This window comes from Hipposideros armiger, unplaced genomic scaffold (genome assembly GCF_001890085.2).
Source record: "Hipposideros armiger isolate ML-2016 unplaced genomic scaffold, ASM189008v1 scaffold_45, whole genome shotgun sequence".
Taxonomy (NCBI): domain Eukaryota; kingdom Metazoa; phylum Chordata; class Mammalia; order Chiroptera; family Hipposideridae; genus Hipposideros; species Hipposideros armiger.
This window is the reverse complement of record NW_017731395.1, coordinates 1,461,855-1,473,176: the sequence shown is the minus strand read 5'-3', so window position 1 is coordinate 1,473,176 and position 11,322 is coordinate 1,461,855. Positions and strand designations below refer to the sequence as shown.

Sequence of the window (11,322 nt, the reverse complement as noted above, 5' to 3'; positions counted from 1 at the left end):
TGTATGGTCGGCTGTGTGCGATTTTGCGAGTGTGGTAAAATCGCATAACAGCAAAATCGCATAACAGCCGGGCATACACCCAGCAGCGCTGCTGAAGTGTACCTGGCGTATAAGACGACCCCCCACTTGGAGGCATATTTTTCAGGGCCAAAAAATCGTCTTATACGCCGGCAAATACGGTAGGGATTGTCACAGGGGGAAAGCCAGTCAGCTATTGGTCATTTCCCAACAGGGTGTTGCTTTGGTAAATGAGCCACAGGCCAGAGTCTGGCCCTCTGCCTTTTGGTCCCACCATTGGACCTTATCAATAATCCCAGATGTAGTCAGAATCTTGGGGAGAGGCTCACACGTTAACTTCACCACAGGAGATTGATGTGTGAACCCAAAGGTCAGTTTACTAATTTATTATGGGGATATCTATGCCTGGTGTCCTGAGTGCTTGCCTGTCCCACCTGAGACATCACTTTCCAAGCACTGAGTAGCCAGGAAGCTGGGTTATTAATATGAATGTTGCTTGGCTGATGTGAGACCAAAACACAGGGGTGGAAAATGTCTTGAGGCTCATGCCATCTAAGCAAAGATTATCTCAGGAGACAACTAAATAACCTATAGAGTAAATATGATTACAGCCATGACACCAGAATGAGAGGTTTTTAGGGGCAGGGCGCTCTCTCCTTACTATATACGATTTTGCTTGAGAGCTTGAAATCTAAACAGAGTGCCAAAATGTGTTATTATCACAGAACATATTTCAAAATAACGATCTCCATAAGTAATGTCATTACACTCCATTACAGAATCCCTTTTTTTCCATTAGGGCTGTATATGAAGCAAAGTCTCCATCATCATCAACAGCCACTAGTTATCCCAAAATGCCTAATGTGACAAGCCAGCTTGGAGGAAGACTTCTGATCTATGCAGAGTTTGTGACTTTGCCGGTGACACTGGAAGGGGACCAAGGACAGGCCCACTAGCAAAGGGGCACCTAAGAATATAGTAGGCCCGTCAGTATTCCATGAACTCTTCAACAGGCTCATTGTCTCCCGGGTTCATTTTGTAATAATTCTGGCAGGAAGTAAGAAAGCCCAGTGAGTCATACAGAAATACATCCTTAAAAAAAAAAAAAAAAAGAATAACAAAAACAAAACCTAGTTGACCTTTCCAACTCGTTCAGATGTATGCTGTTCTAAAATTTGGCTTGTTTTTCATTCACCACAAAAACAGGTACTGTGAAGAAATAGGTTGGGTGTTGGTCAGAGGTGATGCATCGGGCTAGGAGGCGGCGGCTAGAAGCAAGCATGGAGGGACGTGAAGAAGAGCAATGAATTCAGAGAGGAAACGGGGATCTAGCTGCAACCTTTACCAGGCTTGTTGAGTGTGTTTCTTTTTCTTTTTTTTTTTTTTTTTTGCTTCTGCTCTTCGCCTGGACCCTAGCACGTCAGGAGCAGTCAGGCAGAAACAACACTAATTCAGAAAGTCTGGTTGCCAGACGTTCTGCCGGAAACAGAAAGGCGAAAAGGATTGTGTGTTGAGAGGGCGAGCTGGACATGGCGAGGGCCTGTTATCCTGGCATGCAGGGGAAATAATCAGGATCTCTTGAGTCCAAAAAAATCAGAATAGAAAGCAGCCTTCAATTTTTTTTTTTTAAGCGCTCCCTTTCCTCTGGTTTCCAGAGTTTGTGAGCTTGCTTTAGATGGAAATGTCACAGTGAAGGGAGTGTTCTCCTACAATATCTTTTTTCTCTCCACTCTCAGATAAAACGATTTCCATGCAAGGATTCCTTTAAGCTCTAGACAAATGTTAAGGATAATTTCTATTTGGTTCCACACCTTTTATTCATCTCTTCCTTTTAATCTTCCCCCTTCCCCATCCATGACTATTTGCTTCCTTTAAAAAAATGAAGAAACCACACTCCTATTATGACGAACACTAGAATAGCTCCCAGACCTATTCTTGGATTGATATATAAAGAATTTACTCACCACTCCCTTCAGGATTAAGGCGCATTAACCTTTGGAACACAGTCTTTATATGCATGTCAGGGTATTTTTAAGAATGGGAAAACCCGGGATACAGATAAACAACAAGGGTTCCAAACTGGAGTTATTTTTAGACCTGAGATTCCGAAGTATATAAAGCTACAGATACCAAAATGGTCTCATCCTAGAGGACGTGTCCCCTATGTCACCTTCACAGATCGCTCTCCCCTTGGTCTGGTGCATTTATGGGCGCACACACACACACACACACACACACACACACATACACACACACACACACACCTCACACGTCCTTATTGATCATAACCCAACTATGATGAGGAGTAGAAATATCAAACTGCTTCCTGCAGATAAATGACCATTCCTGCTAAGGCTTTCTCCCAAAACTTCTCTTAAAAATGCTGGAGTGGTTGCAGGTTTTTTCTGTGCGCGTTTCCATGCTAGTTATTGCTCCAAAGCAGCCTTGAACTCTGGAGGGTGGGATGGGAAAATGTCATGGATGTTATCCTTCCTGTAGTTACTACCAACAACCAGCCTCGGAAAAATGGACAGAGAAGCCATTGAAAAGAATGGAAAAAGCGTCCTTACGTGAGAGGGCATGTAAAATTCGCAATGGAAAAGAAAGTTAGTAACCCTTTGAAAGTGTAACTCATTCATGCTGATGAGAGCACTCTTTTCAGGGGGCAAGCAGAATGACATGCTTGTTCCCAAACTGTGACTCGGTCTAAAATATGGCGTGCAACTTTAACGGAGCGTTTGTTCTCCACTAATCTAGGACACATGTCACCCACTAAAGGACTAATGGGATCTAAGGACAAGGGGAACGCTTTGCCCTGTTCTTCAGGAAACAAAAGCAGCTGGATGGGTCCAGCACCTGGAGAGAATCGATTGCTCTAGTTGGTCTTACTCAAATTGTCGGAGTCTGTGTTTATGTTCCAGGAAAAGGAGTATCATGATGCTAAAGATTTTTAAAATCTTAGTCCAGTGGGTGGGAGAGGTGAGTGAGTAGAAATATAGATGAACAGCTATCGCTGGATAGAGGGTACCTGAGGGTTTGTTGTGCTATTCGTGCTACTTTTGTGTGTATTTGAAATTTTCTGAAATACAAAGCTTTTTGAAATTGTATGTAGCCATTCCTGCCTTTTCATATCAACTCTTTGAGTGGCTCTTTCCAAAAAGCAACATTTTCCCAGTTTAATTCACAGGTAAAGCTCGCGACCTAGTGTGGAGCAGGGGGCAGGGAGGCCACCGTGGAGCAGTGTAAACAGGGAAACACCCAGCGGCCCAAATTATGGCTTCACCATTTACTAACAGAGATTTTAGGCAAAATTACTTGATCCCTTTGTACTCACTAATTTCACATGTAAATTGGAGAGAATACTTGATCACAGAGTTGTTGCGAAGGTTAAAGAAGGGAATATATCTAAAGAGGTCCTGACACAATATAGGTGGGTAATAAGTGTTCATTTTACTTTTTAACAAAACCGTTGATGGAATGCAAGATGCTGAGTTTATTTCAAAGTCCAAAAGAAACAGAACAAGTGTTCACTGAGGCATGTTTTTGACTTACAGATATTAAGCACTTTTTGTATGATTTGAACTGCTGGGCACAAACAGAATAATATGTGATCATTGCTTTAGAGGTTTCCATAATCTAGTGGTAGGCAGATATATACATTTATGCAACCAGTTGGGGGAAGGCCAAAATATGCAGAACTTGGGGAGCTTGAGTGAGCTCAGCCCAGAAGGGGTCATTGAGTGGTTCATCGGGCCCTCGATTGGTAGGTCAGCATCCTACTGACCACTGAGCCCTGCTCCACAGCTTCCCAGGGGATCCATCCAAGCTCCCAGCCAATCCAGTGCCTCCCCAACCACATCCTAGTTAGCCAACAGCGAGCCATGAAACGGAGCACGCACAGTGGAAGAAAACCAGAAATAATAACCTCTGCATTTCCTCTCGTGTAAGGACGGTGCATCTGAACTGGTAATAAACAGAGAACAGAACTGTTGGAAGGGACATAGCAGATCAGGGGGTCCAGTTTGAGGGGCTGAAATGGGAGCACTTGAGTACTTGAGAGGTTGTTTATTGCTAGTGGGGGGCCAGTTGCAGAACCCCGAGGGCATCAGAAAAGGCAGCCTCTTACAGGCTCTGCTTTTGGTCAGAGGACAAAGAAGACTTGAAAACAGAACAGGGAGAAGTAGCCGGGGTGGTGGTGCACAGAAAGAGGCCATCTCCAAGTACTATAAATACCGCTCTAAAATGTGACCATAACTTAATGAGCCTCTTTGAGGAAACATTTGGTAGTGAGTCATCTCCAAAGTATGTAGGAAGCTGAACACCCTGCTGTGACTCTGTGAAGCTCCTCAGTTGCCTTTTATTGGGTCTGGTTTGGGACTCCCAGTTCTGTGAGAAGGAAGGACCCGTGCCATGTGCAGACAAGGGCACCTTTGCTGCCACGCGCTCACCAATGGCAGTTGCTCCTGTCTAGCCCAGGGGACTTCCAGGAGAAGACGGGAGAGAGTCAGAAACCTGGATGACACCGATCCACTTTTAGGAAGAGAAGGCAGGGGCTCATTGTAATGAATAAAACATTTTCAGAACGAGGCCCTTTCCAGATGCCAGGCAACAGGTAGACACTGAGAAATAGACCCATGGATCAATACGGGGGACTTGGGGAGACTGGACCTCATCCCCAAACATCCTAGAGCCACTGTCCTCTGGGGTCATTGCTGCAGTGTGGGCCAAGCTGCCGTTTTGGCCACCTGCCTAAGTAAGCGCCACACAATTTCCCCTTCAGGTCTCGTGCCCTCTGCCTCATGGCTCTTCAGGGAGTCAGCAACAGAAATCAAGGGCCCACGCTGGACACCAACCCAAGCAAAACTGGTACATTTCCTTACAAAAAAATGAGAGCCTTTCAGGTTGTATTTCATTCTTACCGAACTCTATGAAACATTTACGTGGCACGTACTAGCTTTAGGTTGTTGATGTTGTTTGACGATTTTGCCTTTTGAATGAAAATTAGCTCTCAGTATAATAGTAACATTGTAACCACAGAACCAGCTCAAACTAGTTCTAGCTAGTTTAATGAAATACTGATTTGCTTTTCAGAAACAACAGACCCAAACCACAAGTCATGCAGCAAAAGCGTGAGCAGAGGAGAGGACTTTGACCCCCAGCTGCACCTGGAGCCAAAGTCTCACCTACACACACGCGCGCACACACACACACACATGTATGCGCTCATGCACACACAGAACCAACGGCCCAGGACATAACCAAAACTTGAACACCGGAACCCTTTCAGAAGCCAAGGGTCCATTGTCCAGGAAGGTCCCGGGTTGACGCCCTTTTACCATAAATAGCCAAGCTCCAAGGTCCTCTATGTAAAACTTACCCCACCAGTGTTTCTGCATATCTGTTCCTCAAGCCCCTGAAAACCCTTAATCTAATCCAGCGAGTGAGATGAATCTGAGGCACCACTGGGTCCCCCATCTTCTCACTGGGCGCCTCCTCCATCCATACACCTTTGCTTACTCCAAACTCTGACCATTTGAATTTGGACCTTTCAAAGCACCAGACACACAAATCAGAGATTGCTAACAATATATACTTACTGTTGGGCTGTCGGAAAAGTCGTGACGTATTTTTTTCTACATAGTTTTTTGTTGCAAAAATGTACCATGATGTTTCCGACAACCCCGTATGTGAAGATTATAAGGTAAAAAAATAAAAAAACTAAAGATAAGAACTATGATTAAGGACTATAATAGAATCAATCTCATAGGGGTCGTTGGAAAAACTAATCTCCAGAAAGGGCGTGTTGCAGCAGCAAGAGAGCTAACAGGTAGGGATTCAGTAGTAAGGAGCATAGCAGGAGGGGGAAATTCAACCTGGCAACCTAAGCGAAGGACTCGCCTGGGACTGATTTTACCATTCAGCTCTGAGCTCGCTGGCAGCCGGAGTAAAAATCAATAATTGATGCACTGGACTCTCTCATAATCTCTTCAAAGAAAGCTTGCTGTTACACCCAGAAAGATGTATAGTCTATTCGCAGTTGTCTATAAGAGGAGTTATTGTATAGTCTTTTATATATGGGGCCATAAAAAAACATAATTAGTAAGGGTTATATCTTATATTTTTACCCAAAACACAAATGTGTCTCATCTTCCCTTGGTGCTCTCCAAGTACTTAATCGTTGGCTGTGAACATTGAGTCCTATTTGTAAAAACAAACTCCAACCATCCCCGCATACAATAAATTGTCCTTGATTTGGTAGCACCTACTTGCTTTATCATAAGTCTGTGTGGTTTTATTTTACTGCTATACATAATTCCTACTTACACTGTCTCTTGATAGGAATGCTAAAACACAAAATCCACCTGAGTACATTGTAAAGCTTTATTCAGCAACTCGTGAATTGGGCAACAAAAGGAAAGGAGCTCCGAAGAGGTACACAATTGGAGAGCATTTTGTAGACCCCAGTGAGCAGAAACAAGGAAGTTTTCTTGGGCCAAAGCAGATTGGTTATTGCAAGGTGAGTGTCCTGATAGGGGAAAGGAAAGTCTTGGGACCCTGTCAGGTAACTTGTGCTGAGCAGACAAGCATGACGGTTGAACTGGGCCTGCCTTCCCTCGGAGAGCTAAGCACGGAAACTTAGTTTAAGTTTTGGTTTGCTGACACGGGGCTGAGCAGGAGGGATTCCATCTTGGGCCCAATCTGGTTACTTTAACAGATGTTATGAATTCATTGCCCTTTAGAAGAGAACATCAATGTAAAAATCATGCCAACATCATATGTTGATTATGGTATCAGCAACAGTAACTCTTTACAAAGCTTAAAAAAATAAATGAGAGGCAAGATTGCATTGAGCTTAGTAAACAGACTTGAAGAATAATTTAAAGCACTTCATAAGCTGTGTGCATATCAAACACTGACAACAATTAAAATGTGCTCTTCTGTGTCTTATCTGTATTATACTCGTATTAAGTCCCCCAAAGCTTCTATCATATAACACTTTCTTTATCCTAAAGTCACTGCACTTTGAATACTTGAAAACATGAATGTTGCATTTTAAGTGATATCTCACATTTAGAGTTTCTGTTAATTCAAATGACTCCATTAATAAATTCCAATAATTAAAGGTGCATACTCGTAGATATTGAGAGGATAAAAATAGGTCAGTGATCAGAATCAGACCCCTGAACTATCCATGGAACAGGCTTCCTTTTTGAATAGCTAGTTTATGGTGCAAAAGATCATAGAAACCTCCAGGTAGCATTTTCTTTGTGAGACTTGTCGAGTAAGAGTTAACAGGGTTTGTAGTTAAGAAATGATGTCACAAGCTTTCCAAGAGTGATTATTGTCTACTCCAGAGTTTGTGCCACTTAGCAGTGTATCTGATGACAGCCATGGTCACCATCGTGCAGGTGGGAGCAGGGAGGTCCTTTTTGCAGCACCTGCTGTGCACATACATGGTGGGACGGCTGCTTTCAGGTGACTGCGACATCCCTGGAGGGAGCTTCAAGTTTTAAACTACTCTCCAGACACGCTCACAAATGAGCTTGCAGGTTCAGCCTCAGGTGGGTCACGTCCAAGTACTGCCCACCACTGCTGGCCGCATTACGTAGCACCCAGCACAGCCAGCCTTGGGGAACATTTAGGCAGGAGAAATAGGGAGATAGTAAGCAGCCCAGAAGACAAGTTGATGAAGAAATTTCGACTTTAGGGTTCCATGCATGACTCCAATCGGTTCCCTTGATTGGTAAAGTTTTCCTTTGTGGGTTTTCTTTCTGGTCCATTGAGGACTTGACCAACAACCCATGGAATGTGTCAGCTCTAATTGCCTGTGTGGATTGGCACAAGCCATGTCTCAAAATTGGAAGGTTGTCACATATAACATAGTCCTGCAGAGGGATAAATGTGGCCTGGAAAATGTTCTATCCAAACATTCCTTAAAAGCAATTGTGTTCTGCTGTGGTAAGGGGCAGACACCCTTTATAGGACCAGCTGAGCAAATTCCCAGAGCGCCTAAGTTTCAACACGTGTCAAGACACTGCTGCCTCTCCCTGCCCCTAAAAGAGCAGATGTCTTCTTCCCTCCGAGGACATCAGACAATGGCCAATTGCACCCTGGGGGTACTCTGGCACAGTCATAGCCAGGGCAGCTTTCCAAAAGAAGTGGGTAATTGGAGAGTTGTGAAGACAGACGAGGGATCTGTGGACCTGGGCTTGCTTTGGGGTGAGCCTCCTAATTGATGAGCGACTTACACAAGTGTTGCCTGATGGGCAGGTAATAGCTGTCAAGCAAGCCATGTTGAAACAGGTTTTAACAAAGCATGGAAGCTGTTGTGGCGCGGGGTGGGAGTGGAGAGGGGGTGGAGATTTAGCCCTGAGAACGATGCCATGAAATGAAGATATAGCATTTGGGAAGATGCAAATTTATTGAGCATATATGATGTGCCAACCCCCATGAGTTGTCATTTTTTACCAGTTTTTTCTCAGGACTCCAAGGATTGAGCACTCCCATTCTCATGCAGGGTCTGTTTTCTTTATAAATAAATCATGGCAACCTGGTTTTTGCGAACCAATTAGCAGTAAATATTGAGCCCCACAGACAAATCAGTTCTTTGCTTATTCACTCCACTTCCCTCTGCACCCAGCAGACAGGTGCTAAGGGAGAAAAACAGATGTTTAAACCACATACTAGAACACTTTTGTGGAAAACATCCATTTCATGTGCCATGAAGTCAGATAATGTTCCTCTTGACTCAGAAACAGTCCTCATTAAAGGAGTCTACGCAGACTCCGAAGTGTTACTGGGAAAAACAGAAACAAAAAACAAAAACTAGTTACTTTGGCTACCTAAAACTAATCAACTGTTTGGCAGATTTAATTTGGGGTGGGGGGGGAATAGCAAAACTGAGTTGCTCCTCTTATCACGAGAGATTAAGCTGATTGGAAACTAATAGCAAAGCCAGAACTCTATATCAGCTGGGGACAGACAAGAAAGCCATGCCACCAGGGAAGGACTCTTGAAGAGAAACTCTCAAGAAAGTTCCCATAGACAAGTGGAGGCCCACAGGAAATGTCTAGTTGGGATGACAGATCACAGACCACCCCACTTACCAAACTTCCATTTCAACCTCCTGCAGCCATCCTCGTGTGAAGAAACAATTCTCCTGTGCATCCTGGGATTCATCTGTTTTGAGAAATGACAAACTGTGGTCTTCTAAACATTTTATGTTTGATTTTTGACATTTTCCCAAGGGACCCAGCCCTGCCCTCACCATGCAATGGAGTGGAGATAAAGACGCTTCTTTTTTCAGAGACAGACGACGTTGCTTTTGGAGATCTAGATACACAAGTATCTCCTAGGAGAGAGTGAAGCCAAGACAGTCAATGTCCCTGGAGATGCGTGAGTCTGTTACCACATGACATTATTGATACTCATTTTCTGATTGAGAGTCTTTCAAATATTTGTTGTGTCTGTAAACTCTTTCTCATTGGAATGGTCCTATTTTTGTGAACATTTGCTCACAAATTTATATCCATTTGTTTAGACAGTAATTGAGAAAGGCTGGCATTGGACTGTATCAGATTTATCTGGGGGAATTTTTTTTCCCTATAAAATCCCTTTCCCATCTCCAAAAATGACCGTATTCAGTAGGTCCGGGGTGGAAATAGTAATCTAATTTTAAAAAATTATCCAGGTGACTCTGTAGTGTAGCCTGCCTTAGGACCACTGAGGACAGGTAGAAGACCCATCCGGATGGTAGTGTGAGAGCTCTGCTCCATCCTACAACTGCAGATTTTTCAAAATGTCTTACAAAGGAGACTGGGTAATAGAGTTGGTCTAACTGGCCCAGATCTTGCTCTTATTTTTGGCAAAAATATCTAGCCATTAGCATATTGGTAAAGTTTATTTTGTACATAGTTTATTCTTCTGTGAACTTCCCCAGGAATAGTCATTATGCTCAGTACTTCTGAGTTAAATTATTATGGGTTGAACTCTGTTTCCCCCCCAAAAAAAGATAGGTTGGGGTCTTAGCTTCCAGGACCTCAGCACATGAACTTATTCAGATATAGAGGGTCTTCACAGAAGTAATTAACTGAAAATGAGGTCATTAGGATGGGCCCTAATCTAATATGATGGGTGTACTTGTTACAAGGGAAAATTTGGACTCAGGAGGAGACATGCGTAGAGGGCAGAGATTATGAAGAGATTCAGGGAGAAGATGGCATCTGTAAACCAAGGAGGAAGGCCCAGAATGGACCTTTCCTTCACAACAGTCAGAGGGAACCAACCTGCCCACACCTTCATTTTGAAATTCTAGCTTCCGGAACTGTGAGACAATAAATTTATGTCGTTAAGCCACCCAGTCTGTGGTGCTTTGTTACAGCCGCCCTAGTAAACTAATACATAAACACTAGTCAATATTTGGGGGCCCTGCCTGCATCTACCTTCCTAATGAACCTAACTTTTGTCCTGTGTAATTATGTTTCCCGAGTGTAAGCAGTCTTGCTGGGAGGATTACTTGCTACAGCTACTCCCACCACAGAGCCAAGAGAAGTCGATGCTTCCTCTAACATCACATGTTCTAGCAAAAGGAATTGGCACATGACCTAAACCCAGCCAACTGGATGCTTTCTTCTGGAACTTTCCAACTGGAATGAGGGAGGCACAGATGGAGGAAACATTAGGAAGACATCCTCTGAACGTACGCAGCCACAGTGGTGGCTGGCTCGGCAGAGTCTCCACTGGCTCTTCCTGCAGAAGAAGCTTGACGCCCCCGCCTGCCTCAGTGCCCTCCATGGCTTCCTTCATCCAAGCCAATCCCCTGGATCCTGTTGCCTTTGTGAGCCTCATACAAAATGATTGGTAGCCAATCACTTTGACCTACAAAAGAAACAATTTCCTAGGGTTCAACCTAATAATCTTGCCAGAATCATTTTCTGTTGTTACTAAGAACCCGGCTATATTTCCAGAGCAGCTCATGCATGTATTATTATGATCCACTAGTGTCATTTCCATGTGTCCATCTTCCCAGCATCACTGTACCCCCAGTACCTGTGGAGTGTTTGTCATAGGGTAGGTGCTCAGTCAATAGTTGATGAATTCATTGCTTTCGACTTCCAAGTTGTATTTGTTATTTACGTGTGTATCTTAGAAGACTGTGAGAACCTTGTGGCCAGAAATTGTGGATTTCTCATCTCTGAATGGCCAGCAATTTCTAGTGGGTGGAGCAAACAGAAAACTGATAGAGCTGAGTGGTTCCTGGTAATATAAAGAGTTGCTGAATGACTGTACTCTCTCTCTCTCTCT

The 11,322-nt window shown here is 43.7% G+C and overlaps 1 long non-coding RNA gene across 1 annotated transcript in view; it reads left to right on the top strand.

Moving 5' to 3' along the window:
- The window catches only part of LOC109381170 (uncharacterized), a 442,425-nt gene extending 431,119 nt beyond the window's left edge, over positions 1–11,306 (top strand). The window contains exons 9-10 of the long non-coding RNA XR_002123647.1: positions 6,358–6,535; positions 9,152–11,306. This is a non-coding gene — a long non-coding RNA (uncharacterized LOC109381170). The remainder of the gene's footprint in view (positions 1–6,357; positions 6,536–9,151) is intronic.
- Positions 11,307–11,322: the final 16 nt, after the last annotated feature.